Below are 27347 nucleotides of genomic sequence, written 5' to 3'. Positions count from 1 at the left end.
CATCTGCTACCATTGAGAACAGTCTAGAGCCATCCTCTTTGGAACCCCCTTTCAGGTAGTTGAAAGCAGCTATCAAATCCCCCCTCATTCTTCTCTTCTGCAGGCTAAACAATCCCAGCTCCCTCAGCCTCTCCTCATAACTCATGTGTTCCAGTCCCCTAATCATTTTTGTTGCCCTTCGCTGGACTCTCTCCAATTTATCCACATCCTTCTTGAAGTGTGGGGCCCAAAACTGGACACAGTACTCCAGATGAGGCCTCACCAATGTCGAATAGAGGGGAACGATCACGTCCCTCGATCTGCTCGCTATGCCCCTACTTATACATCCCAAAATGCCATTGGCCTTCTTGGCAACAAGAGCACACTGCTGACTCGTATCCAGCTTCTCGTCCACTGTCACCCCTAGGTCCTTTTCCGCAGAACTGCTGCCTAGCCATTCGGTCCCTAGTCTGTAGCTGTGCATTGGGTTCTTCCGTCCTAAGTGCAGGACCCTGCACTTATCCTTATTAAACCTCATCAGATTTCTTTTGGCCCAATCCTCCAATTTGTCTAGGTCCTTCTGTATCCTATCCCTCCCCTCCAGCGTATCTACCACTCCTCCCAGTTTAGTATCATCCGCAAATTTGCTGAGAGTGCAATCCACACCATCCTCCAGATCATTTATGAAGATATTGAACAAAACCGGCCCCAGGACCGACCCTTGGGGCACTCCACTTGACACCGGCTGCCAACTAGATATGGAGCCATTGATCACTACCCGTTGAGCCCGACAATCTAACCAGATTCTGTTAGAATAGAGACATAAACTAAATGTATATCCCCAATTTATTTTTAAGAAAAAAAAACAGAAGACCAAAAACATGTCACCATGGCTAAATAGAGTAAAACAAGCTGTTAGAGACAAAAAGGCATCCTTTAAAAACTAGAAATCAAATCCTACTGAGGAAAATGGAAAGGAACATAAACTCTGGCAAGCCAAGTGTAAATGTATAATTAGGCAGGCCAAAAAAGAATACTAAACTAGAAGCCTAACTGCTGCAGAGGGTCTCTGCCAATCTGACCCAGTGGAAAATTCCTTCCTGACTCCAGATATGGTGGTCACTTAGACCTGCAGCACGTGGGCAAGACCCAGCAGCCAGACTCCTGGGAAAGAATTCTCTGTTGTAACTCAGAGCCCTCCCCATCTAGTGTCCCATCACTAGCTGTTGGGGATATTTGCAGTCGCAGGTCGGCTACATGCCAGTGCAGGCAGTCCCATCATACCCTCCCCTCCATAAACTTATCAAGCTCAGTCTTAAAGCTAGTTAGGTTTTTTTGCCCCCACTAGTCCCCTTGGAAGGCTGTTCTGGAACTTCACTCCTCTGATGGTTAGAAACCTTCACCTAATTTCAATCCTAAACTTGTTGTTGGCCAGTTTATATCCATTTGTTCTTGTGCCCAACATTGGCACTTAACTTAAATAACTCCTCTCCCTCCCTGGATGTATTTATCCCTTTGATGTATTGATCCAGACCAATCATATCTCCCCTCAGCCTTTGTCTGGTTAGGCTAAACAAGCCAACCTCCTTGAGTCTCTTCTTATAAAGTAGGTTTTCCATTCCTCTGAACCTCCCAGTAGCCCTTCTCTGCACCTGATACAGTTTGAATTCATCCTTCTTAAACATGGGAGACCAGAACTGCACACAGATTCCAGATGAGGTCTCACCAGTGCTTTGTATAATGGTACTAACACTTCCCTGTCTCTACTGGAAATACCTCACCTGATGCAGTCTACGACTGCATTAGCCTTTTTCATGGCTGCATTGCACTGATGGCTCATAATCATTCTGTGACCACCAATACACCCAGGTCTTTCTCATCCTCTGTAACTTCCAACTGATAAGTCTCCAGTTTATAGCAAAAATTCTTGTTGCTAGTCCCTGTCGGGGGTTGGCTACATGCTCCAGACTGGCATTGTCACCTAATGATGGCATTTCAGGGTGTAACGCCTAATGGTGAGAATCCAAAGGCTGCCTTGCTATAATTCAGGGAAGTGTTGCCCATTGTTGAGCCACTTTGCCTAGCAACTGTAGCTCAGGGAAGTGTTGGGGTGAGAAGGGTGTAGGGAAACCCAGGCCCACTCTACTCCACCAGGTTCTAACCCAGGCCCCTTTGAAACAGTAGCCCTTGTACAGGGCCTAGGGTCCAATACCCCTAAGCGCCCTCCCTGGGTCACTTCCTATCCTTATTCCAGTCCCATCGATGTCATCATGTGTTGCACTTAGGATCCCTCTTGTGTTCCACTTTTATCCATCTCTGGAGTCTCTTCTGCTGATACACCCCGTCACAATCTTTAAGTGCATGACTTTGCACTTTACAATGTTGAATTTCATCCCTCTTCTATAACTCCATTTTCAAGCTAGTTCAGATCTTCTTGTACGATATTCCCATCTTCCTCGGTACTGACAATACCTCCCTACTTTGTGTTAGCCACAAATTTTATTAGCACACTCCCACTTTTTGTGCCAAAGTCATTAATAAAAATGTTAAATAAGATTGGTCTCAAGATCAGTCCCTGAGGAACTCCACTAGTAACCTCCCTCCAGCCTGACAGTTCACCTTTCAATATGACCCATTGTATTTTACCCTTTAACCAGTTTCTTATCCACCTTTCAATTCTCATATTAATCCCCATCTTCTTCAATTTAACTAATAATTTCCCATGTGGAACTGTATCAAATGCCTTCCTGAAATCCAGGTAGATTAGTTCTACTATATTTCCTTTGTCTAAAAAAATCATTTATCTTCTGAAAGAAAAAGATCAGGTTGGTTTGGCATGATCTGCCTTTTGTAAAATATGTTGTATTTTATCCCAATTCCTCTTTACTTCTATGTCCCTAACTACTTTCTTTTTCAAAATTTGTTCTAAGACTTTGCATACAAGTGAGGTCAAACAAACAGGCCTGTAATTTCCTGGATCACTTTTTTCCCCTTTCTGAAAACTAGGTACTATATTAGCAATCCTCCAGGCATAGGGTAAGACCCCGAGTTTACACATTCATTAAAAATCCTTGTTATTGGGCTTGCAATTTCATGTGCCAGTTCCTTTAATATTCTTGGATGGAGATTATCCAGGCCTTCCGATTTAATCCCATTAAGATGTTTGAGTTTGACTTCCATCTCAAATGTGGTAATTTCTACTTCCATATCCTTGTTCCCATTAGCCACTCTGCCACCAACCCTATGTTGCTCAATACACTTATTAAAAACTGAGGCAAAATGTTTAAGTGTTGGGCCATGCCTAGATTACCTTTGATCTCCACCCCATCCTCAGTGCTTAGGGGTCCCACTTCTTCTTTCCTTGTTTTCTTTTTATTTGTATGGCTACAGAACCTTTTACTATTGGTTTTAATTTCCTTTTCAAGGTCCAACTCTGCTTGGCTTTTGGCAGTCTCACTTTATCCCTATACTTTCTGATCTCCAAGAGGTAGCTTTCCTTGCTGATCCATCCCATCTTCCATTCCTTGTAGGCTTTCTGCTTCACTTAGTCACCTGTTTGAGATGCTTTCTCATTCCAGCTTGGTCTGCAACCCTTCCCTATTAATTTTTTCCCCTTGCTTGGGATGCAGGCTTCAGATAGTTTCTGCAAGTTTGATTTAAAGCAATTTCAAGCCTCCTCCACATTCAGATCTTTGAGTTCTTCAGTCCAGTCCACTTCCCTAACTAATTCCCTAACTAATTTCCTTAATTTTTAAAAGTTTGCAGCTCTGTTTTTGTTTATCCTTCCATTTAGTTTAAATTGAATTAGCTCATGATCATTCAAACCAAAGTTGTCCTCTACAACTAGTTCTTCTATGAGGTCCTCACTACTCACCAAAACCAAATCTAAAATGGCATCACCTCTTGTAGGTTCAGCTATCACATCTAGGAAAATCTGGGCCCTACTATTATTAGTAGCATTTGTCATCCAACATATATCTAGGAAGTTAAAGTCTCCCATAATCACACAATTCCCAGTAGTATTTATTTCATTAAAAACAATAAAGAGGTCTCTATTCATATACCAATTAGGCCCTTGAAGTCTGTAGCATACCCCAAGCATTATTCCAGGAGACACTCTTGTAGCTTTCTTCCCCAAAGTTATTTTGACCCAAACAGCCTCTGTTTTATCCATTCCATCACTTCTAGTTTCTTTACAGTCTACCTCATCATTAACAGACAGTGCTACTCCACCACCTTTGCCTTTATTTCTGTCTTTCCTGAACAGCACATACCCTTCAATACCTGTACTCCAGTCATGACTACTATTCCACTAAGCCTATCATATCTGGTTTCACTTCCTGCACCAGTAGTTCTAGTTCCTCCATTTAGTTACCCAAACTCCCTGCATTGGTATACAAACTTATTAGTTGTTTCTGCTTGGCTTCACCCAGATTCCTCACCCGATTAGGTACAGTCATTCTACTGTGAGTATCACCTACCTGACTGTTAGCTTCATGGGTATTGGCACTATATTTCCTCTTAATGTCCATTCTTCTGCCCACTGCTGTTCCTTTCTCCATTGCTGTATTATCTCCTTCTTGATTTTCCTCCCAGTCAGTATTAGAATCAGGCGTAGACTACATGAGCATCTCCCAACCATCTCCCCCTAGTTCCTAATTTAAAGCTCTTTTAATCAGTTGGACCAACCTCCATCCCAGAAGTCCATTTTCCTCCCTACTCAGGTGGAGTCCATCCCATGAGAACAGTCCTCTGTCCATGAATGCCTCCCAGTGGTCAAACATCCCAAAAAAACCCTTATAGCACCACACCCTGAGCCATCTGTTGATCATCATAATCTTGTCTTGCCCTCACTCTGCTCCTCTAGGGACAGGTAGAATCCCACTGAAGATCACCTGAGTCTCCATTTCTTTAAGCTTCTTCCCCAGCCTGGCACAGTCTCCCTTGATACATTTCAGTGTGAATCTAGCTGTATCATTTGTTCCCACATGAAGGAGAATCAGTGGATTCTGTCCAGCTCCCATTAGGATCCTGTTCAGCCTCAGGTCCACATCCCATATCTTAGGTCCTGGCAGACAGCACACCCTTCTGTTCTCCAGATCACGTGTGGTGACAGGCCTTTCTGTTCTTCTTAGTAGGGAGTCACCAATCATATAAACCTGCCTTTTCCTGGTGTTGGTGCAATTCTATGGCCTTTGCCCTCCTGTTCTTTCTGGCTGCAAGTCTTCTTGTGTTCCAGTCTCACTTGCAATCTTCTGCATGTCATCCTCTTTCCCCTGGGGCTCCAAACTCTGGCTATCTCCATGGACTCTTCCCCTCATTTTGTAGGACTAGAAGCTTTTTTTTTTTCCTTTCTTCCCCTCTCACGTTCCATTGCTGCCTGCTGTGACACTTCTTCATTTTCCAACTCAGCAAACCTGTTCCGGAGCTCTATTTCTCCTTCACTGGCTGGTCTTTTCCTCTGCCTGATTCTTGTAGTCACATACTTCCACTGGCCACTTTCCTCACCCAGCAGTCTCCCCTCAGAATTCTTCAGTCCAGCTTGCATCAGCAAATCTTGAGTTTTCCCTTCAGCTTCCACGCACCTTCCCTCTGCCATCTGCTTGAATCCCCTTCGAAACTCAACCATAGTTTCCACCTGCATCTCCAAACCTCCAACACCACCCATCCACCTGCATACTAAAGCCAGCAACCAAAATCAGACCAACTATTATAACCCTCTGGAGACCAAGCTATTGTGTGTCACAGGCAATGAATAGGAAGCAGCACCAAGGTGCCCCAGTGCTCAAGGGTGGGGTGGGTGTGAGGGGGAAAGAGAGAAGCTGTTTTGCAGCTGCTGCTAGTTTTCTACAAGGCTGGACAAATCAGTTCAGATCCTCCATTAAGTTATGAAAGTTCTTCGTGACAGAGGATTCTTAGATTCTTCACAGAATGACCTAAATATATCTTGCCCTGGCAGCCTTCCATCATCCCACCTATTGTCATCAGAATTGGGACCATCACTAATTTTTGTATATAAATAAATTAAATGCACTTTGGAAACAGAATTGAGAAAAAACAAGTCAAATCTTAGATCCCTTAACCCTGTCAGAATCACTCTACTTCTTAAAGATATGAAAACCCCTTCGCTCTGAACATTTTGGGTAGCGCCAGCACATCAAATTAGCAGAATATGTCTAAGACTTCCTGTGTGGTTTCAGCCAGAACCTTCAAAGGTCATTAATATTTCTTCTATAAATTACTTCTTCCCTCTTATAACCGAACAGCCAATGTGCCTAGCTGTCAAGGGTAACTACCTGCCAGGGAGGAGCAAAAAAGAGGGTTAGCTATGGAGAATGAGGATGGATACACCACTTTAAAATTCTATTCACAAACTCCAGCTTCTGCCTTCAGATCTCCAGGTACCACTTACATATCTAATTATCATCTTATAAGAAGTCTAGCCATCTATTTGGGAAGCAGTGGCTCTGAAAAATATTTGGGGGTTGTGGTGGTTAATCAGTTGAATATCACTGTGGACAAAAGGGCTAATTCAATCCTTGAATGCATAAACAGGGAAAACTCGAGTAGGAGTAGAAAACTTATTTTAACTCTGCATTTGGCACTGGTGAGATCGCTGCTGGAATACTGTGTCCAGTTCTGGTGTCCACAATTCAAGAAGGATGCTGAAAAATTGAAGAGGGTTCAGAAAAGAGCCAGCAGAATGATTAAAGGATTAGAAAGCATGCCTTCTAGTGATAGACTCAAAGAGCTCAATCTATTTAATTTTACAAAGAGAAGATTAAGGGGTGACTTGATTACTATAAGTCTATACTTATAAACTATAAGGAAACGAATATTTAATAATGTGTTCTTCAACCTATCAGAGAAAGGTATTACATGATCCAGTGGCAGTGATTTGAAACTAGACAAATTCAGACTGGCAATAAGGAGTACATTTTTAACAATGAGAATAATTAACTATTGGAATTTACCAAGGGTCATGGTGGGGTCTCCACCATGGGCAATTTTTATTTCAAGATTGGAAGTTTTACTAAAAGATCTGCTCTAGGAATTATTTTGGGGGAAGTTTTATGGCCTGTGTTGTACAGGAGGTCAGACTAGATGAATACAATGGCCTTGGACTATGAATCTTTTCTATTGTCTACGCATTTATAATGTGCTTATCACTGTAGTGTTGTCAAATGCTCCTTTCATTTTTAAAACAGATAACCCAACATCACTTACTTGGCTCTGTGTTTCAGGAAATGAGTTTCAACATTTACACTTAATCCTCCTGCTGTTTTTCCTTCTGGGTATGTCACAGAATGGAAGTGATGTACCCCTTTCAATAGGAATTTTAGTAAAATGAGGATAAACAGGTTGAAACCTTTCTTCTGTCCACACTAATGTGTAATTCAGCTCACTCTCTATGCAGTTGCAAAATTTCACTGTCACAAATTACAAAAAAAAGTCCACTGAACTAGTTTGGAAATCACTGCAATATATCACTGTGACGTTCCCCTTGTGTTATCCGGACCGGTGATCTGCTAGGTCACTCCAAACCTTGACTCTGGGAGCCAGCCTTACCCTGCTCTACTGTGAGAACCCCCACTCCTGGGATGTTCACGCACAGCCTCTGGCATGAAAGCTTCTCCTTGGATTGTGCAACCGAATGAAACTAGCCAATATCTCCGGTTCCAGACACAACCCTAGGAACCTCCGTCTTGCAATGTCCAGTTATGCCCATTGGACGCTGCAAGCTTATATGAGTTCATCAATTTAACAAAGAAATTGATATGTACCAGACTTGTGATCCCAAGGGAAGTCTCTGACATGCTTCAAACTGCTTCAGGTAGAATAAACAAACAGATTTATTAACTACAATGATAAATTTTAAGTGATTATAAGTCAAAGCATAACAAGACAGATTTGGTCAAATGAAATAAAAGCAAAACACATTCTAAGATGATCTTACCACTTTCAATGCCCTTACAAACTTAGATGCTTCTCACCAGAGGCTGACTGGTTGCTCTTTGCCAGGCTCTCCCCTTTGATCAGGGCTTCAGTCGCTTGGTATGGTGTCTGTAGATGTAGGTGGAAGAGAGAGAGAGAGCATGGCAAATCTCTCTCCCTTTTATAATGTTATTTCTTCCCTCTTGGCTTTGCCCACCCCACTTCAGAGTCAGGTGAGCATTACCTCATCGCAGTCCCAAACTGACCAAAGGAAGGGGGGGTGACTCACTCGAGAGTCCAACAGATCCTTTTGTTGCTGCCTAGGCCACTGTCCTTTGTTCCTGTGAGGCTGGGCTGGGTTTGTCTCATACCTGCCCTGATGAGGTGTGAACTGCCTCTCTGCTGTTGGAGAGTTTTTGCCTGGGCTTATTTTAAGCCATGAGGATACATTTTCAGCCTCATAACTACATACATGAAATTATAACCTATAACATTACTGTAACAACAATGCTCAGTGCATCATGAAGCTTCCGAAGATACCTGATATGACAAACTTTGCATTGGATACCACACAATCATTTTACAAGGATGAACGTGGGGGTGCTGGGTGTTCCCCCGAGGTACAGAGAGTCACAATCACACATCAGCAAATTATTCTGTTATGGGAGGAAAGGAGAGGCAAGTTGGCCAGTACGCTCATGTACTGAAGGGGCCCATTGGCCAGTGCTCTCCAGCTGGGATAAGAGTGCATTGCACAGCACGTTCTAATGGCATAGGGGTATGTTGGTTGGCTTGACCTTTCCAATTTCCAGCCAGGGGCTGCCTACCTGGACTCAAACAGCGCAATTACTTTTCAGCCTGCCCATGAGTTCTTCCACCTGTCTTTCTGTTATTTTTCTCCCTCTTACATTCTCTATCACCATCTCCACAGTGGTGGCTCATTGCAGTGATTCTTGAGATCCTCTGTTTGGCTTTGCTGATAACTGCGAGAGTCTTTGATGCCAACTGTAAGTATCAGCAGGTAGATACTAAAGGTGATTGTTCTACTAATAAACATACAGCCACAGCATGGAGAAATCAACTCACATATTTCCTAATGGACATGCATTTAGACATATAGGGCCAAATTCTGCCCATTGTCTCCAGTGGAGTTATACCAGCAGAGAATTTGGCCTATAAACCATGCCAAATGCAAGCATTAACAACGTACAAAACCCTAAATCCAAAGTAAGTTATCCTCTCCCCTATACATATCAGGGCATTAGTCTCCTGTGCTTATCTGTCACCCACAGCCAGCTCTCCGAAACCTGGGGCGGGGTCCTGCTGGCTCAACATAGGTGAAGACTGATGGTTCTCTCTATTCCCCTCCCTCTCCATTCTGCTTCTTTATCACCTTCTATACCCCACTCTGGACTATTCCATTCTCCCTTCTGCCCTGTCCCCTTCCCCTTCTGTCACTTCCCCTACTGCCTTCTCTTTCTCCTCCTTTTGTTCTATCTGCATCCTTGTTCCCCTTCCATTCCCTCCTCTCCCTCAGTTATTCCAGGTCTCTGATTCTTACCTCTCCTGAATTCTTATAATTATTGTAAATTGTTAACAACGGTACCAATGGATTTTGAATAGAAGGGCCACTTAACAAGAAAACAGAAGAGATAAGCAACAGGTAGAGCAATAGGCAGAGGCAAATAAACTTTTCCTCCCTTTTTCCAAATCTCTCAACCATCTTGCATGCCACAACTTTCAATCCAGCAGCTGCTCAGCTCCTCCAATTCCCTCTCAGCCTCCAGTTCTGATGGCTGCATGGTTATTACTGTCCCTGCCATTTTCACCCTTGACCATGCTGGTCCCCTAAACCATTCTTGTCAGCTGCACAGGTCCCAGCCTTGGCTTCTTATTCATCACCATTACATCTGCTCTGCTCAGCTGAGTACTTTTGGAGGAAATTCCAGGATTTTGCTGACTTCCTTTGCTATCAGTTTGTCCTCTCTTCCTTCAGCTCTGATCTTGACCCTACAATCCTATTTCTCCTCTTATCTGCTCTCAGGTCTCTAATCCTTGACAGCTCTTTGTTGCCTTGGCCTCTGGTTAAACTCATCAGAAGTGGTTCCTTGTTCTTCCCTTTTGCACCCAGTATCTTTCCCCTTTATTGATATTCATATGTGAACAGAAGAACAGCCATACAAGGTCAGACAAATGGTGCATCTAGCCCAATATCGTATCTTCTGACAGTGGCCAATGCCAGCAGCTTCAGAGAAAATTAACAGAACAGGGCAATTATCAAGTGATCCAACCCCTGTTGTCCAGTCCATGATTCTGGCAGTCAGTAGTTTAGGGACACCCAGAGCACAAGGTTTTGTCTCTGATCACCTTGGCTAATAGCCGTTGATGGACCTATCCTCCCCAAAAATATGGTTAAAGATGCATGAAATATGGTTAAATATGCATGAAAACATGACTGTGTCACAAGTTAAGGGTTTCATCTAACCAGCCCTTGGCTAGTGCCATTTATCAATCTCTTTTTCTATTTAATGGTACTTTCATTTTACTCTCATTTTAAGATAGTCAGCTCATTTGACTTCTATCTGCTTATCACTCTTCGAAATCTGTTTGCTCCTTTGCACATTTGCTAGCTCACCCGTTTACACAGTAGCCAGACTAGCTTCCCAGTGACACACTGCCCAGCCATTAACTTCTTCTTCGTTATCTTGGCAAGCTGTGCAGGTTTGTGCTTCATTTGGCACAGCCATTAGACAGGAAACTGGCTTTTTAGGGAACTTCCAGTTTTTCACTTGCTCTCTGTAGGCTTGATTCGTCTCTTCATCTCTATCTGCTGATGCAGAACATCGGGGAATGACTGACTCAGGCAGAAACATTCCTTCATGATGTCTGATTCTTTACCAAAGCCAGGTGGATATCTTCCCTTTCCAGACATACATTAAACACAGTGTTCTTCAGCCTATTCACCATAATTCCGTGTTGCTAACTGATTATGCTGAGTCATAGACCTTCAGTGTGTCCAGTGGGTTGCAGCAAAGAGGTGAATGTTGTCAGCAAGTCTCAAGTAATTTCAGTTCCCCTTTCTTCTCACATAATTTGTCCTAAGATGTTCTCCAGGCAGGAGATGGACATCTTGAAATGGAGTATTTTCTTCTCATAAGTAGCTGACTCTCACATTGGAGTAATGTTTATTATCAAACTTTCTTTTACCATACCACAGCACCGTAGGTGTACATGGCTTCTTTCCAGCAAATGTAAATAGATGAGGCCTGATTCTGATCTGACTTACAATAGTTTTACCTCAGTGCAGTTTCTCCTAATTTCACCAGCCAGCATCCCCCCTCATAGCAGGATCTCCATTTCTAGTGCCATAGATGCTGGAACTAGGGATGCTGGGGGTGCTGCTGCACCCCCAGGCTTGAAGTGGTTTCCATTATATATAGGGTTTACAGTATGATTCAATGGCTCTCAGCTCCCCCACTCTACAAATTGTTCCCGCTCCCCTGTCTAGTGCCTCTTGCCAACAACCACTCCAATCCTGCAATGGTCTGATTCTTCTCATGACTTGGCTTTCCAGCCAGGTTGCATTCAGTCCCACCCCTTCCAGGGTAGGAAAGTCCCACAATTAATAGTCCAATGATGCTATGCCAGTTCTTTGGCTCCTAATTGTGGGCTCAGTGTTCCTTATACCCCTTGTCTCCAGGCTTTCAATAGTCCTTACCCCTTGTATCAGGGTTTACTGCCTCCTAGGACTGTTCCTACCTTAGCCTGTCGCTAGGTCCTTTTCCACAGCCCCTTTTCAGGCTCAACGACTTCTTTCCAGCTCCTGTTAGGAGGAATGTCTCCCAGGGCCTTCTCTTGGAGGCTGGCTCCTACCCTTTTATCATAGCTCACTACAGGACTTCACTCCACCACCGTGGCTTCCCTGTGTCTCTCCTGGCCTTTTACCAGAGTTCCCTTCCTAGAAGAGGATCCCAAGGCCTGGTCTCCCTGGGCTTCCTGCCTCCCTACTGTCCTGAAGCCCTTCCTTTATATTTCCATTTAGCTCTGACCCAGCTGGGACTCATCCTTAACTGGGCCTGACACATACTGTAGTTGCCACCAGATGCCTTAGTTGAGCTCTCCAGCTACCCTTAACCCTTTCAGTGCCAGCATGGGGTACACACCCCATCACCCATTAGTCTAAGTGAGATCAGAATATGGTCCATTGTTCCTGCCTAAAGACAACTATGATGCAAAATTAGACCAAAAACATTGCAGCAGCCTTGTTACCAGATGTGCCCGTTACTCTGGGGTATGCTCATTTATTAGGGTTACTCTTCTGGGGGGAGGGGTTTCTGTAATTCTATTAATGTACTGCTTGTGTCACTTGTGTGTTCGTATGGAGCTCTACTCCTTCCTTCTGCAAGTTGCCTCCCAATGGAACTATCCTGCAGGAACTAGGCTCCCCAGGATTGGGTTCCTCCAGCCCTAGGACTAGATGAACACACACACACACACTAACAGAACAAGTCTGAGTGGACCAGGTCATTCAGCACTCTCAAGCTGATCCCCTTATATGTCCCTGTACTCAATCGGCTGGGTTAAGCAGCACTTTCAGCTGCCCCCTGCCCCTTATGTGCCACAGGTTTAATATGTCCCTATCCCCACCTTCACGTCACAATTGTACCAGTAGTAACCCACTTGATGAGCAAACCCCACAGTATTTTGGGCACTACAGGGATCTTTATCTTAGGTAAAAGAAGCGCTGCTGCAGAGTAAATGGGGGAAGCTAAAAACCCAAAAGAGTAAAGTTCAGAGAGAGAGAGAGAGAAGCAACCAGCTTAACCATAAAAGTTATTTATTGAATAATAGTGATAACTACACAAGGAGAGCCTAAACCAACATAACAGTTACATTATTAAAGATTAATACCTGAGGTAGAAAAGAAAACAGAGAGAGAGAAAGAGGGGGATCTCACCCATTCCATGGAGCATGAACTGGTCGGGGTTCCTGGGTGATGGTGGTAGCTCAGGGTCCTGAGTGCTGGAGACAGGCAGAGCCCCCAGCACAATCACTCAGGAGATGGAGTCCCAGTGGAACTGATTCATAGTTTGGATCTAAGCATCAGAACGCTGACTGGAAGGTGAGTAGGGATTTTTGTAGAGAAAATACAGTGGTTCAAGGGAGAACACTAGATTTGTTTATAGGTAAATTGATGACTCAAGGGTTTTCTTTAGGCTAGACAAAAGGAGCTGATCACTCTTGGCACTTTCAAGCTGGTGGTGTTTTCTTCCAGGGAGCTCACAATGCAACTAAGCTGCTTCAGTATTTTGGATACCAATCAAGGATTTATTACTAGAATTGGTCTGATAATTGCTGACCTGGGTGTGTGCAGGCATAGGTTTATTAACATCTGGAGCAGAGATTCCCATGATACAGTGCTTCCCTGCTTTTCTGGTCCCAGAGTTCAGTGCAGTTCTCTGTTCTTCATTCTTTATGCTAATCCCTGTCCCATCTTTCATGCAGATGAGGCTAGGGAAGTTGTCTCTATTCTTCATTCTGTATGCTAATGGAGATGTCTTAATCTTGTCACCCTTGTCAGGAGGGGTCTAGGTGTGTCTCCCAATGACCTTCACTGCTCTCTGCAAGCCTTTTCTCTGATTGGTTTTGGTTCAAGCAGAGACTGGTGCAGGGTGGGGGTGTCTTTCATTAGTCAGACAGGCTAGATACTGCACCCTGATTCCCCAAAAACACAGAGCTGACTGGTATCAGCCTGCAGTGGCTGAGGGCAGGACTATGATGTATAACATAAAACATTACAGCTGTTAGAGTGATCATTGTTCTGTCGATTATTTCATTTCCTCCATGGCCCAGTAAAAACAATGTATTGTTCCCTTATTCTGATCTGAAGCCTCTCAGATGTCCTGCCTGGAAACCAGAGAGCATGACAACCTCACCCAGCAGAGGGAAAACCTGGAGAACCTCACCCAGCAGCTGGAGCTTCTCCAAGCACAGAACTTAAACCTTTCAGAGGCTGTCCAGCAGCTGGCAAGCTACTGAAGTACTAAACCATATTGGGGAATCTGCTGTCACCCCAAGGCAGTTTCATAATTGTATGCAAAACTATGTTTATACACTTGGAGCCTGCTTCTGCTCATGGTGAAATCAATTATAATTTTGCCATTGACACTTCAGTAGGAGTAGGGTAAGGCCCTTAATCATGCAACAGCTAATGCCATTTTTGGCAATAAGTCCTATTACAAATAGACCGAAGAAATAATGATGGGTGAGTGGTACTAAAGAGTTTTAAAATGCAAAAGTTTCCAGCCATAGAATGATATTTTGCTAGGTAAATTACTCTGAAATTAAACTGCATCACCCTCAAATGACTGATAAATATGGTGTAACCCTCAACTTGGTTTTGTTTTGAAGGCTCCAAATGCTGCCTTTGTCCAGATAAATGGCTACAGCACGGAGAGGATTGCTACCACTTTTCTAATGAATTTAAAATTTGGCAAAAGAATAAAGATTATTGTTCTTCACTCACTTCCAAGCTGCTTCAGACAGACAGCAAAGAAGAACTGGTAAATATTTCTTTCTTTTTTAATAGTGGTAGACATAAATCAACAAGATAAAAATGTCTTAATGGCCTAGGGCAGAATAAACTATACAACCCACTGTTATATGGGTAAAGGAAAGCTGCAGCTATTCATTATTTAGAACACAATGTAACTGCAGTATTTATTAGAAATGCTTTTCACTGTTCAATTATCTTCCTAACAGGCTGTAGTGCTGGTGGTGCTTGCTTCATTGGCCCAATACTGAGAATAACCCCACTGGTTTCCCCTCAACTGACATTAAAACACAAGTAACTGCTAGAACAGATGGACAGAACTATTTTCAGCACTGTTACAGAATATTAGTCCTGTAGGGGGTCAAATTGACATGTCCTATGCACCACCTGAGTCCCAATTAAGACCTATTGTGAGGGCTTATGTGGGACTTAAAAGCATTAAGGCTGCATGCTGGCTTTCTGCTTAGCACACTTTCGGGAGCAATAAAAATAATTGATAGTAGGGCTGTCGATTAATCGCAGTTAATTCACACCATTAACCCAAAAAATTAATCACAATTTTAATCATACTGTTAAACAGTAAAATTTATTAAATATTTTGGATGTTTTTCTACATTTTCAAATATATTGATTTTAATTACAACACAGAATCCGAAGTGTACAGTGCTCAGTTTATATTTTTTTTTATTACAAATATTTGCTCTGTAAAAATGATGGTCCACACTGCTTTGGATTGTTATTAAGTAGAACCCATCATCAGCATGGACACACATCCTCTGGAATGGTGGCTGAAGTATGAATGGACATATGAATCTTTAGTGCATCTGGCACATAAATATCTTGCGACACCGCCTACAAAAGTGCCATGCGAATGCCTGTTCTCACTTTCGGGTAACATTGTAAACAAGAAGCAGGCAGCATTATCTCCTGAAAATGTAAACAAATTTGTTTGTCTGAGGGAATGTCTACACTACAGAATAAGGTCAAATTTATAGCAGTCGTTTTTTTAGAAATCGGTTTTATATATTCGAGTGTGTGCGTCCCCACAAAAAATGCTCTAAGTGCATTAAGTGCATTAACTCGGCAGAGTGCTTCCACAGTACCAAGGCTAGAGTCGACTTCCAGAGCATTGCACTGTGGATAGCTATCCCACAGTTCCCGCAGTCTCCACTGCCCATTGGAATTCTGGGTTGAGATCCCAATGCCTGATGGGGCTAAAACATTGTCGCGGGTGGTTCTGGGTACATATCATCAGGCCCCCGTTCCCTCCCTCCCTCCGTGAAAGCAAGGGCAGACAATCGTTTCGCGCCTTTTTTCCTGAGTTACCTGTGCAGACGCCATACCACGGCAAGCATGGAGGCTCAGGTAACCGTCACCCTATGTCTCCTGGGTGCTGGCAGACATGGTACGCCATTGCTACACAGTAGCAGCAATCCCTTGCCTTGTGGCAGCAGACGGTACAATACGACTGGTAGCCATCATCGTCATGTCTGAGGTGCTCCTGGCCACGTTGGCTGGGAGCGCCTGGGCAGACATGGGCGCAGGGACTAAATTTGGAGTGACTTGATCAGGTCATTCTCTTTAGTCCTGCAGTCAGTCCTATTGAACCGTCTTATGGTGAGCAGGCAGGCGATACGGATTGCTAACAGTCGTACTGTACCATCTTCTGCCAGGCAGGCAAGAGATGAGGATTGCTAGCAGTCGTATTGTACCATCTTCTGCCAGGCAGGCAAGAGATGAGGATGGCTAGCAGTCGTACTGTACCATATTCTGCCGAGCAGCCATGAGATGTGGATGGCATGCAGTCCTTCTGCACCGTCTGCTGCCAGCCAAAGATGTAAAAGATAGATGGAGTGGATCAAAACAAGAAATAGACCAGATTTGTTTTGTACTCATTTGCCTCCTCCCCTGTCTAGGGGACTCATTCCTCTAGGTCACACTGCAGTCACTCACAGAGAAGGTGCAGCGAGGTAAATCTAGCCATGTATCAATCAGAGGCCAGGCTAACCTCCTTGTTCCAATAAGAACAATAACTTAGGTGCACCATTTCTTATTGGAACCCTCCGTGAAGTCCTCACTGAAATACTCCTTGATGTAAAGACACCCCCTTTGTTGATTTTAGCTTCCTGAAGCCAACCCTGTAAGCCGTGTTGTCAGTCGCCCCTCCCTCCGTCAGAGCAACGGCAGACAATCATTCCGCTCCTTTTTTCTGTGCGGACGCCATACCAAGGCAAGCATGGAGGCCGCTCAGCTCACTTTGGCAGTTAGGAGCACATTAAACACCACACGCATTATCCAGCAGTATATGCAGCACCAGAACCTGGCAAAGCGATACCGGGCGAGGAGGCGACATCAGCGCAGTCACGTGAGTGATCAGGACATGGACACAGATTTCTCTGAAAGCATGGGCCCTGCCAATGCATGCATCATGGTGCTAATGGGGCAGGTTCATGCTGTGGAACGCCGATTCTGGGCTCGAGAAACAAGCACAGACTGGTGGGACCGCATAGTGTTGCAGGTCTGGGACGATTCCCAGTGGCTGCGAAACTTTCGCATGCTTAAGGGCACTTTCATGGAACTTTGTGACTTGCTTTCCCCTGGCCTGAGGCGCATGAATACCAAGATGAGAGCAGCCCTCACAGTTGAGAAGCGAGTGGTGATAGCCCTGTGGAAGCTTGCAACGCCAGACAGCTACCGGTCAGTTGGGAATCAATTTGGAGTGGGCAAATCTACTGTTGGGGCTGCTGTGATGCAAGTAGCCCACGCAATCAAAGATCTGCTGATATCAAGGGTAGTGACCCTGGGAAATGTGCAGGTCATAGTGAATGGCTTTGCTGCAATGGGATTCCCTAACTGTGGTGGGGCCATAGACAGAACCCATATCCCTATCTTGGCACCGGAGCACCAAGCCGGCGAGTACATAAACCGCAAGGGGTACTTTTCAATAGTGCTGCAAGCTCTGGTGGATCACAAGGGATGTTTCACCAACATCAACGTGGGATGGCCGGGAAAGGTACATGACGCTCGCATCTTCAGGAACTCTGGTCTGTTTCAAAAGCTGCAGGAAGGGACTTTATTCCCAGACCAGAAAATAACCGTTGGGGATGTTGAAATGCCTATATGTATCCTTGGGGACCCAGCCTACCCCTTAATGCCATGGCTCATGAAGCCGTACACAGGCAGCCTGGACAGTAGTCAGGAGCTGTTCAACTACAGGCTAAGCAAGTGCAGAATGGTGGTAGAATGTGCATTTGGACGTTTAAAGGCGCGCTGGCGCAGTTTACTGACTCGCTTAGACCTCAGCGAAACCAATATTCCCACTGTTATTACTGCTTGCTGTGCGCTCCACAATATCTGTGAGAGTAAGGGGGAGACGTTTATGGCGGGGTGGGAGGTTGAGGCAAATCGCCTGGCTGCTGGTTACGCGCAGCCAGACACCAGGGCGGTTAGAAGAGCACAGGAGGGTGCGGTACGCATCAGAGAAGCTTTGAAAACCAGTTTCATGACTGGCCAGGCTACGGTGTGACAGTTCTGTTTGTTTCTCCTTGATGAAACCCCCCGCCCCTTGGTTCACTCTACTTCCCTGTAAGCTAACCACCCACCCCTCCTCCCTTCAATCACCGCTTGCAGAGGCAATAAAGTCATTGTTGCATCACATTCATGCACTTTTTATTCATTCATCACACAAATAGGGGGATGACTACCAAGGTAGCCCAGGAGGAGGGAAGGAAAATGCCACACAGCACTTTAAAAGTTTACAACTTTAAAATTTATTGAATGACAGCCTTCTTTTTTGGAGGCAATCCTCTGTGGTGGAGTGGCTGGTTGGCCGGAGGCCCCCCCACCGCGTTCTTGGGCGTCTGGGTGTGGAGGCTATGGAACTTGAGGAGGAGGGCGGTTGGTTACTCAGGGCCTGTAGTGGCAGTCTGTGCTCCAGCTGCCTTTGCTGCAGCTCAGCCATACACTGGAGCATACTGGTTTGGTCCTCCAGCAGCCTCAGCATTGAATCCTGCCTCCTCTCATTACGCTGCTGCCACATTTGAGCTTCAGCCCTGTCTTCAGCCCGCCACTTCCTCTCTTCAGCCGGCCACCTCTCCTCCCGGTCATTTTGTGCTTTCCTGCACTCTGACATTATTTGCCTCCACGCATTCGTCTGTGCTCTGTCAGTGTGGGAGGACAGCAGGAGCTCGGAGAACATTTCATTGCGAGTGCTTTTTTTTTTCTTTCTAAGCTTCACTAGCCTCTGGGAAGGAGAAGATCCTGTGATCATTGAAACACATGCAGCTGGTGGAGAAAAAAAAAGGGACAGCAGTATTTAAAAAGACACATTTTATAAAACAGTGGCTACACTCTTTCAGGGTAAACCTTGCTGTTAACATTACATACATAGCACATGTGCTTTCGTTACAAGGTTGCATTTTGCCTCCCCCCACCACGTGGCTATCCCCTCAACCTTCCCCCCTCCCTGTGGCTAACAGCGGGGAACATTGCTTTTCAGCCACAGGCAAACAGCCCAGCAGGAATGGGCTCCTCTGAGTGTCCCCTGAAGAAAAGCACTCTATTTCAACCAGGTGACCATGAATTATATCTCACTCTCCTGAGGATAACACAGAGAGATAAAGAACGGATGTTGTTTGAACGCCAGCAAACATACACTGCAATGCTTTGTTGTACAATGATTCCCGAGTACGTGTTACTGGCCTGGAGTGGTAAAGTGTCCTACCATGAAGGACGCAATAAGGCTGCCCTCCCCAGAAACCTTTTGCAAAGGCTTTGAGAGTACATCCAGGAGAACCGCGAATGCCAGGGCAAAGTAATCCTTTCACATGCTTGCTTTTAAACCATGTATAGTATTTTAAAAGGTACACTCACCAGAGGTCCCTTCTCCGCCTGCTGGGTCCAGGAGGCAGCCTTGGGTGGGTTCGGGGGGTACTGGCTCCAGTTCCAGGGTGAGAAACAGTTCCTGGCTGTCAGGAAAACTGGTTTCTCCGCTTGCTTGCTGTGAGCTATCTACAACCTCATCATCATCATCATCTTCTTCGTCCCCAAAACCTACTTCCGTATTGCCTCCACCTCCATTGAAGGAGTCAAACAACACGGCTGGGGCAGTGGTGGCTGAACCCCCTAAAATGGCATGCAGCTCATCATAGAAGCGGCATGTTTGGGGCTCTGACCCGGAGCGGCCGTTCGCCTCTCTGGTTTTCTGGTAGGCTTGCCTCAGCTCCTTCAGTTTCACGCGGCACTGCTTCGGGTCCCTGTTATGGCCTCTGTCCTTCATGCCCTGGGAGATTTTGACAAAGGTTTTGGCATTTTGAAAACTGGAACGTAGTTCTGATAGCACGGATTCCTCTCCCCAAACAGTGATCAAATCCCGTACCTCCCATTCGGTCCATGCTGGAGCTCTTTTGCAATTCTGGGACTCCATCATGGTCACCTCTGCTGATGAGCTCTGCATGGTCACCTGCAGCTTGCCACGCTGGCCAAACAGGAAATGAGATTTAAAAGTTCGCGGTTCTTTTCCTGTCTACCTGGCCAGTGCATCTGAGTTGAGAGTGCTGTCCAGAGCGGTCACAATGGAGCACTCTGGGATAGCTCCCGGAGGCCAATACCTTCGAATTGTGTCCATAGTACCCCAGATTCGAGCCGGCAAGGCCGATTTAAGCACTAATCCACTTGTCAGGGGTGGAGTAAGGAAATCGATTTTAAGAGCCCTTTAAGTCGAAATAAAGGGCTTCATCATGTGGATGGGTGCAGGTTTACATCGATTTAATGCTGCTAAATTCGACCTAAAGTCCTAGTGTAGACCAGGGCTGAGTGATTGGCTGAACAAGAAGTAGGACTGAGTGGACTTGTAAGATAAAAAGTTTTACATTGTGTTATTTTTGAATGCAGTTTTTTGTACATAATTCTATATTTGTAAGTTGCACTTTCATGATAAAGAGATCGCACTACAGTACTTGTATGAGGTGTACTGAAAAATACTATTTCTTTTGTTTTTTTACAGTGCAAATACTTGTAATCAAAAATAAATATAAAGTGAGCACTGTACACTTTGTATTCTGTGTTGTAAATGAAATCAATATATTTGAAAATGTAGAAAACACCCAAAAATATTTAAATAAATGGTATTCTATTATTGTTTAACAGTGTGATTAATTGCGCAATTAATCACAATTTATTTTTTTAATCATGATTAATCACGATTATTTTTTTAATCGTTTGACAGCCCTAATTTGATAGTAATTAATAATGGTGAAAACATGATTGAGACTCAGGACAAATACAACAGCATGAACTTAGGTCTTGGGAGATAAGGGAAGGAAGAGATGAGTTTCACTATTTCATTCTAAAATTATATAATTTTCATATGGAATGATAGCCATTAAAAAAATAAACTTTGTCATCCATTAATACAAAATTACCACATTGTTACTACAGTTATTTCCTGCTGAAAATAAAGAAAACAATGTATGCTGACTGTTGACAAAAAGCGATTTGCTAATGGCTACAATTATATTTTGTTACTGATCTGAAAACTTAAAAGTGCAGATCTACTCTCCAAAATGACTTCATAAAAATGGCAATTTATTATTTCACAGATTAGCTCCCTGTGTGTGCAGTCAGAGTCAGAGCTGCTTAGCTTAGTGATAAAAGTGATACTTTGAGATGAAATTTTCGAAAGCACCTATGTGATTTGGAAGTGAAAGTCCCATTTTCAAAAACAAGTTAAGTGCTTAGGAGCCTGAGCCTCATTGAAACTCATTGAGTCTTCGCCTCATAAGTGCCTGGGACATGTTTCAAAATGGCACTTTGGCTCCCAAGTCATTTAGGTGCTTTTGAAAATTTTACCCCAGATCTTCAGCTAAAGTAAATCAATGTTGCCCCATTAGCTTCAATAGAGCTACACCAAATTACACCATCTGAAGATCTGACCCTCAGGCTCCAGGTTGAGTTTACAGGGATGGCAGTTAGATAAAGGTATATTTTTACCTGTAATTTGTCAAAATTTCATCTTGAGTTACTGAGAGACAATGGACAATGAACAATAAAGTTTGTGATGTCATTTTGGCAGACGTACTGAATAATAAATATGCATTTCAATAATAAAGCATGGTCCCAGTGCTGTTGTGCTAGTGATTATATAAACATATAACAAAGAGACAGTTCCAGCTCTGGGCAATTTATAATCTAAACCTCTCAAACGTTAAAAGTTCTGGGCCTGATCCTCAGTTGGTATAAACTGGTGCTAAGTCTATTGAGGGTAATATAGCTATGCTGATTTACACCAGTTGAGAATCTAGCCAATTATCTCCTAATAGCCTCTGAAAACACTTTAATTTTATTTGAGAGAACCAACTATAAACCTATGTCACCATATTAGCCCGTCTGGCTGGAGTTTGAGATACAGGCTTTTGGCTGTTTGGCAGCAGAAAGCTATGCTACTTAATTAAACTTTTGCACACAAACAAGCTCTCTGCTCTCTCATATAGCTATGCTGATTTACACCAGTTGACAATCTAGCCTATTGTCTCCTAATATCCTCTGAAAGCACTTTAATTTTATTTGAGAGAACCAACTATAAACCTAAGCTTCTGGTATGGGAGAGAAAAAAGGAATGGGGGGCTGATAGACAGCTAGCTATTTTATTCCAGGACACTAAACAGAGGGACTCAGCTGACTTTATTTTCCTTCTGGTTAGCATATCCTGAAGGCAAGAATTTTTCCAACCTGAGTGAGATCATCTTTGGCCTGTGAAATCATTAACTGCATGAAACTCCAGTGATGATACATATCACTGTGCAAGAGCATTAACATTAATTACTCTAATGAGACTATCCTGTCATTTCCAATGAAATATTCAAATAGGAGAAACTTAGTACTTACATTAGTTCTCTTGTTCTTGTGCAGGATTTCATAATGCAGGAGTTATTTAAACTTTCTGATGTTTGCCAAGGTCTTCGTTACCATGAAAATTACTGGTTTGGACTGTCATATAACACAGCCATTAAGAAGTGGGTGTGGGAGGATGGCAGCACTTTATCCTCTCATCTGTAAGTATCTCTTGGCATTTTAACTCATGTTTGCAATAGGATTAAAGGTATCTGCCTTAAATGAAATGTGAAATCTGACTTTGCATTCCAGATTTCAAATCCCAGAAAATAATTATAAATTTTATCGGAATGGGGTTTGTCCCTATTTTCAAGGTGAAAAAGTCCTTGCTGGAGATTGTTGGCAATTGGGATATACTATCCATGAGAAGAAAGGAAGATTTAGTGCCTGACTGGATTAAGACACCAAGAAAAGAAGATGAAGCAGAATGGAACAAAGATAAGTATAGCCCAGGACTTTTGAATTGATAAGAGACTGGTCCCTTGGGATGTTACAAAACAACATATATTGTTATGTACAATTTTATTAAACAAAACTGGTTTTAATGATTGGGGCAAATATTGAGGGATTAGGAATGTGGAGCAGCAGCCTCATTTGATACACTACATCTTTGGGAATGTTCCTTATCTGGTCAAACTTCTCCCACAAGCCTGAATAAAGGAGAGATTCTGCTCTTAGTTACACAGGGGTAAAATGGTAGTAACTCCTTTGAAGCCAATGGAGTTACTCCTGATTTACACCTCTGCAAATGAGAGCAGAATCTCTCAGTTCAGAATCACAGGGAGCTAAACACGAGCACACTAAAGAGGAGTTTCATCACTAGAACTGATTTTAAAGCAAAAGAAGAGTATTGATGCACCCTAAAGTTTCTTTGGCTTGTCATTCCTACCTGCTTTCCTCTTACCATTTTTAGAGCCATGAGCTCAAACCAGTGACCTGAACCAGATCTGAACCCCTGCAAAGTTTGGGAAGTTCTGACCTGGGTATTACTTCTACAGTTTGGGCCTATCTCTCATTATTTTAAATGACTGTTTGATATAGTCTGTCTCTCTCCCTTCCAGCATGGTTCTTCCTGCTGCTGGAGCTTGGAGTGATGTCGGAACATTACTAGATAGTAGGAAACAAAAGGACATCAAAAGCTCAGCTTTATGACCTCACTGAAAGATGAGATTAGATGGGCTGGGAAGCAGCAAGCCCACTAGACCTAATGGGTCACATTCCATTCGCACACCAGTGCCATCTCTAGGGCCTCTTGTGAATGCAGAAAGAGATTGACTTAAACACTTCTTGGAACCATATTTATAATTAGAGCCCTACCAAATTCACAGTCCATTTTTGCAAATTTCATGGTCACAGAAGTTTTAAAAACTTGAATGTCATGGTTTCAGATATCGAAATCTTAAATGTCATGGTGTTGGAACAGAGCATGAATATGTATTTTTAAATGGCAAAATATAAACATGTAAAGTCTTTAAGTCAGAGTTGCTCAAACTGGGAGGTTGTGGGGTGAAGGGGGGAAGGTTGCTAGGCTACTGTCGGGGGAGTCGCAGTATTGCCACCCGAACTTCTGTGCTGCCTCCCCAGCCAGGTCGCCAGAGAGCAGCAGCACCAACGCTAATGGCAGCGCCAATGCCCGCAGCAGCAGAGAAGTGAGGGCGGCAATACCGTGCCGTGCGGTGTTCTGCCGCCTAACCCTCCACCCCTCAGCAAATGGGATTGGAGACACTTTCCGCATCCACGAACATCTGTCACCAGTTATGACAGGGTAAGGTGGCAGAAATTCTTTAGTGGGCATTTACACTGGCAGTGGATCTGGCTCTTTTTCTGGCAATCAGCCACCACAGTGAGAAAAGTTGGAAAACCACGTTAAGGGAAACAACAAACAGACACAGAACTGTAGCATGTATAAGAGACAGAAAAAGAGAAAACAGTGACTCTGTCTGTAATATTTTGCATCTGAAATGAGCTGCTCTACAAAAATGGAAAAAAATCATAGCACTGCTGCCACTCTGTATAAATGCCTTGTATTTAAATTGACGACAGAATCCTAACATCTCTTTATGCATGTGTGTGGGTACACACATACACACTTATCAAATTTGCCATTCTGTGCTAAGAATCTTCATCCATATTTTTGTAAATTTTCCAAGATTATGTAAACTTTTAGCTGATCAAAGCCTCTCATGCATCTGGAGTTTCCAGGCACCGTGAGCGCCTCAATTAATACAAAAGACAAACCAGTACTTTAGCAAAGGTTTCAGAATAGCAGCAGTGTTAGTCTGTATTCGCAAAAGGAAAAGGAGTACTCCTTTTCTTTTTGCTTTAGCAAAGTGAATTCCAAGGTGGTCAGGCAATTCAAATTGAAACTCTCTCTTGTAAAGATACATATGTCCACCCCCGCAGAGCTTTGGTGAGAAATACAGCACATATACAAGCCAGTTACCACTTCCTGTGTAGTGTCAGCCAAAGAAGGCACATAAGAGTCCAGTTCATGTACATGATATCTGTGACAGACCCAGGGTTGGACACTGCTATGGCGTGATATGCTGTTCTTTTTCTCCCCTTTAAATATTCTTTTGTTTGAGGAAAAAAGCCCTGCAAGATAGAATGCTAACAGTCATTTTGGGCCTCCTTTGTTCACTTCAGTGTAAAATCAGGGTACTCAGCACCTTAGGATCTCACTTTGGGAAAGCAAAATACTTCATTGCATCTTAAGAAATAAAAGTATTGACCCAAACTGTATTGATGGACCCTAGCCAGCTACCAAAGGACTGTGACCTGGATTCACAAAAGGTCCTTAGATGTTGTGATGCTGAGCATTGAAACACCTCACTTTTGGGCACCTAAAAAGACATAGGAACACACTGTGATATACATGCACACTGAGTTAGGTGTCTAGGCTCCTTATACAAGGAATGGAGAGAGACAAGCAGAATGGGATTCAGAGAAGCCAGGACACTAGGCAGGGATGTGTCTTAAGCCCCACCCCACTCAGGGAGATAGGAGCCTGAGTCCAGACTGCACAGAGGTGCTTAGCCCTGATAGTGATTCACGCATAGGAACCCCTGTTCTGGAGGCAGTCAGCGTAGGCACCTAAGCTACTTCTTGTGAGAATGAGTTAGTCAGGTGCCTAACTCCACACAAAACAAATGGAGTAGAAGATGGTGGTGCCTACCTCTAACCAGGGGTTAGAGTACTTGTTTGGAATGTGGGAGAACCAGGTTCAATTTCCCTCCCTCACTTGGTAGGGAGAAAGAATTAACACCAGGCTCTCCCACTACTCAGCACAGCATGCTCTAATCATGGGGTTAAAGGCTATTCTTATAGTCACCTTCCTCACTCTCTCCTGTTGAAGTTGTTCCAGTCTGGATAAATAACTAAAAAGTGACTGGAGCAGGGGGACTGGACCCTAGATCTCCCCCTCCCAGCTGAGTGTCCTAACCCATGGACTAGAGTCACTGTCTTGGTATTTAAAGTTATTTTACTGTGTCTAAATACTTAAATAATCAATAAGAAAAGGAGTACTTGTGGCACCTTAGAGACTATCCAATTTATTTGAGCATAAGCTTTCATGAGCTAGAGCTCACAAGCTTATGCTCAAATAAATTGGTTAGTCTCTAAGGTGCCACAAGTACTCCTTTTCTTTTTGTGAATACAGACTAACACGGCTGTTACTCTGAAACCTGTCATTAAATAATCAATGGGACAGGAAGAGAATGGCTGCAGGGCCCAGTTCACCTGCTCCATTCACTCTTTAATTATTTGTCCAAACTGGAACAACTTCATCAGGAAAGGCAGAAGAAGCCTCACATCAGATTACTATGCCACAGGAAACATAATCCCAGCAAAGGATGTTTTTATGGTACACCCAGCTCCACTGAAAACAGAAAACTGTGGAAACCTCATGTGAAAAGTCTGTTTGCTCAGGGTCTGAGTCTGCTTCTTTTGAAGTTAACGGTAAAAAATGCCACTGACTTCAAGACTAGCAGCCTCAAGCTTTGTAAAAGTTTGGATGCCTATTAAAAAAAAAATCTTACAAGCCCCCAGATATTTTCAGATAAGATTTATATGTCACTAATTATAAAATAGACTATAAAGCATGCAAAATAATCCATATGATTATTCTAATACATTTATCCCTGTTCCATGCAGACACTTCTGAGATGAGGGTGGCATGGTGAAAAATAGACTTAGCCCTTCTCTCCACTGGGATGTTAGTCACTAGTGTAGTTGCCCTGTGGCAAATTACTAGTGTAGACACAACTGACATCAGTGCAGTGAGGTTTGCTCTGGGACAGCTTCCCCTCAACTGGAGTAAGCTTCCCCAATGTAAATCATACTGAACCAGTATAGATCACCAATGCAACTATACTGGTGACTAAAACCCTAGTATAGACAAGGCCTGAAATTCACAGTAAAATGACATGCACTTGTACATGCCCTGAGCAAAGGGTGCCATATAAAGTATAATATCCAAAGCCTCTGTCACCACTAAATCTTGACTTCAAATCCAGCAGCTCATTGTTATTCGCAGAGTACCTATGCTGTCACAACATTAAGACAAAATAGCGATGTAGTCATCAATTTATTCACGCAGCACATAAGGCATTGCCACATTTGTCACAGAGTAGCCATGTCTGCTATTCACACAGCAGATTAGATATCACCACCATGTAATTTTCACAATACTCTACCATCACCTTTTATTCTTACCCTATCCATGTAATCACCATATTGTTTTCATATTAGCTGTGTCATGACAGTAACCAGATGTATTTTACAATGCTAAAATAACATCTCAAAAAACTAAAGCAATTACCCCAGGAACTAGAGACTGAAAGAATAAATGTACAAGAAAATAAATTGCTCTGCATCACTTGGGCAGAACAAAGGCTCATCAGATGCCTTCCCTGACAGTGTGATCTCAGTGAGGATTTCTCTCTGAGATGGTGGGATGGGAGCTTTTACTCTTGAGCAACCCTTTGACGCC

Source organism: Lepidochelys olivacea, assembly GCF_965140295.1.
Source record: "Lepidochelys olivacea isolate rLepOli2 genome assembly, chromosome: 1".
Taxonomy (NCBI): domain Eukaryota; kingdom Metazoa; phylum Chordata; order Testudines; family Cheloniidae; genus Lepidochelys; species Lepidochelys olivacea.
Note: the sequence above shows the minus strand (reverse complement) of the source record.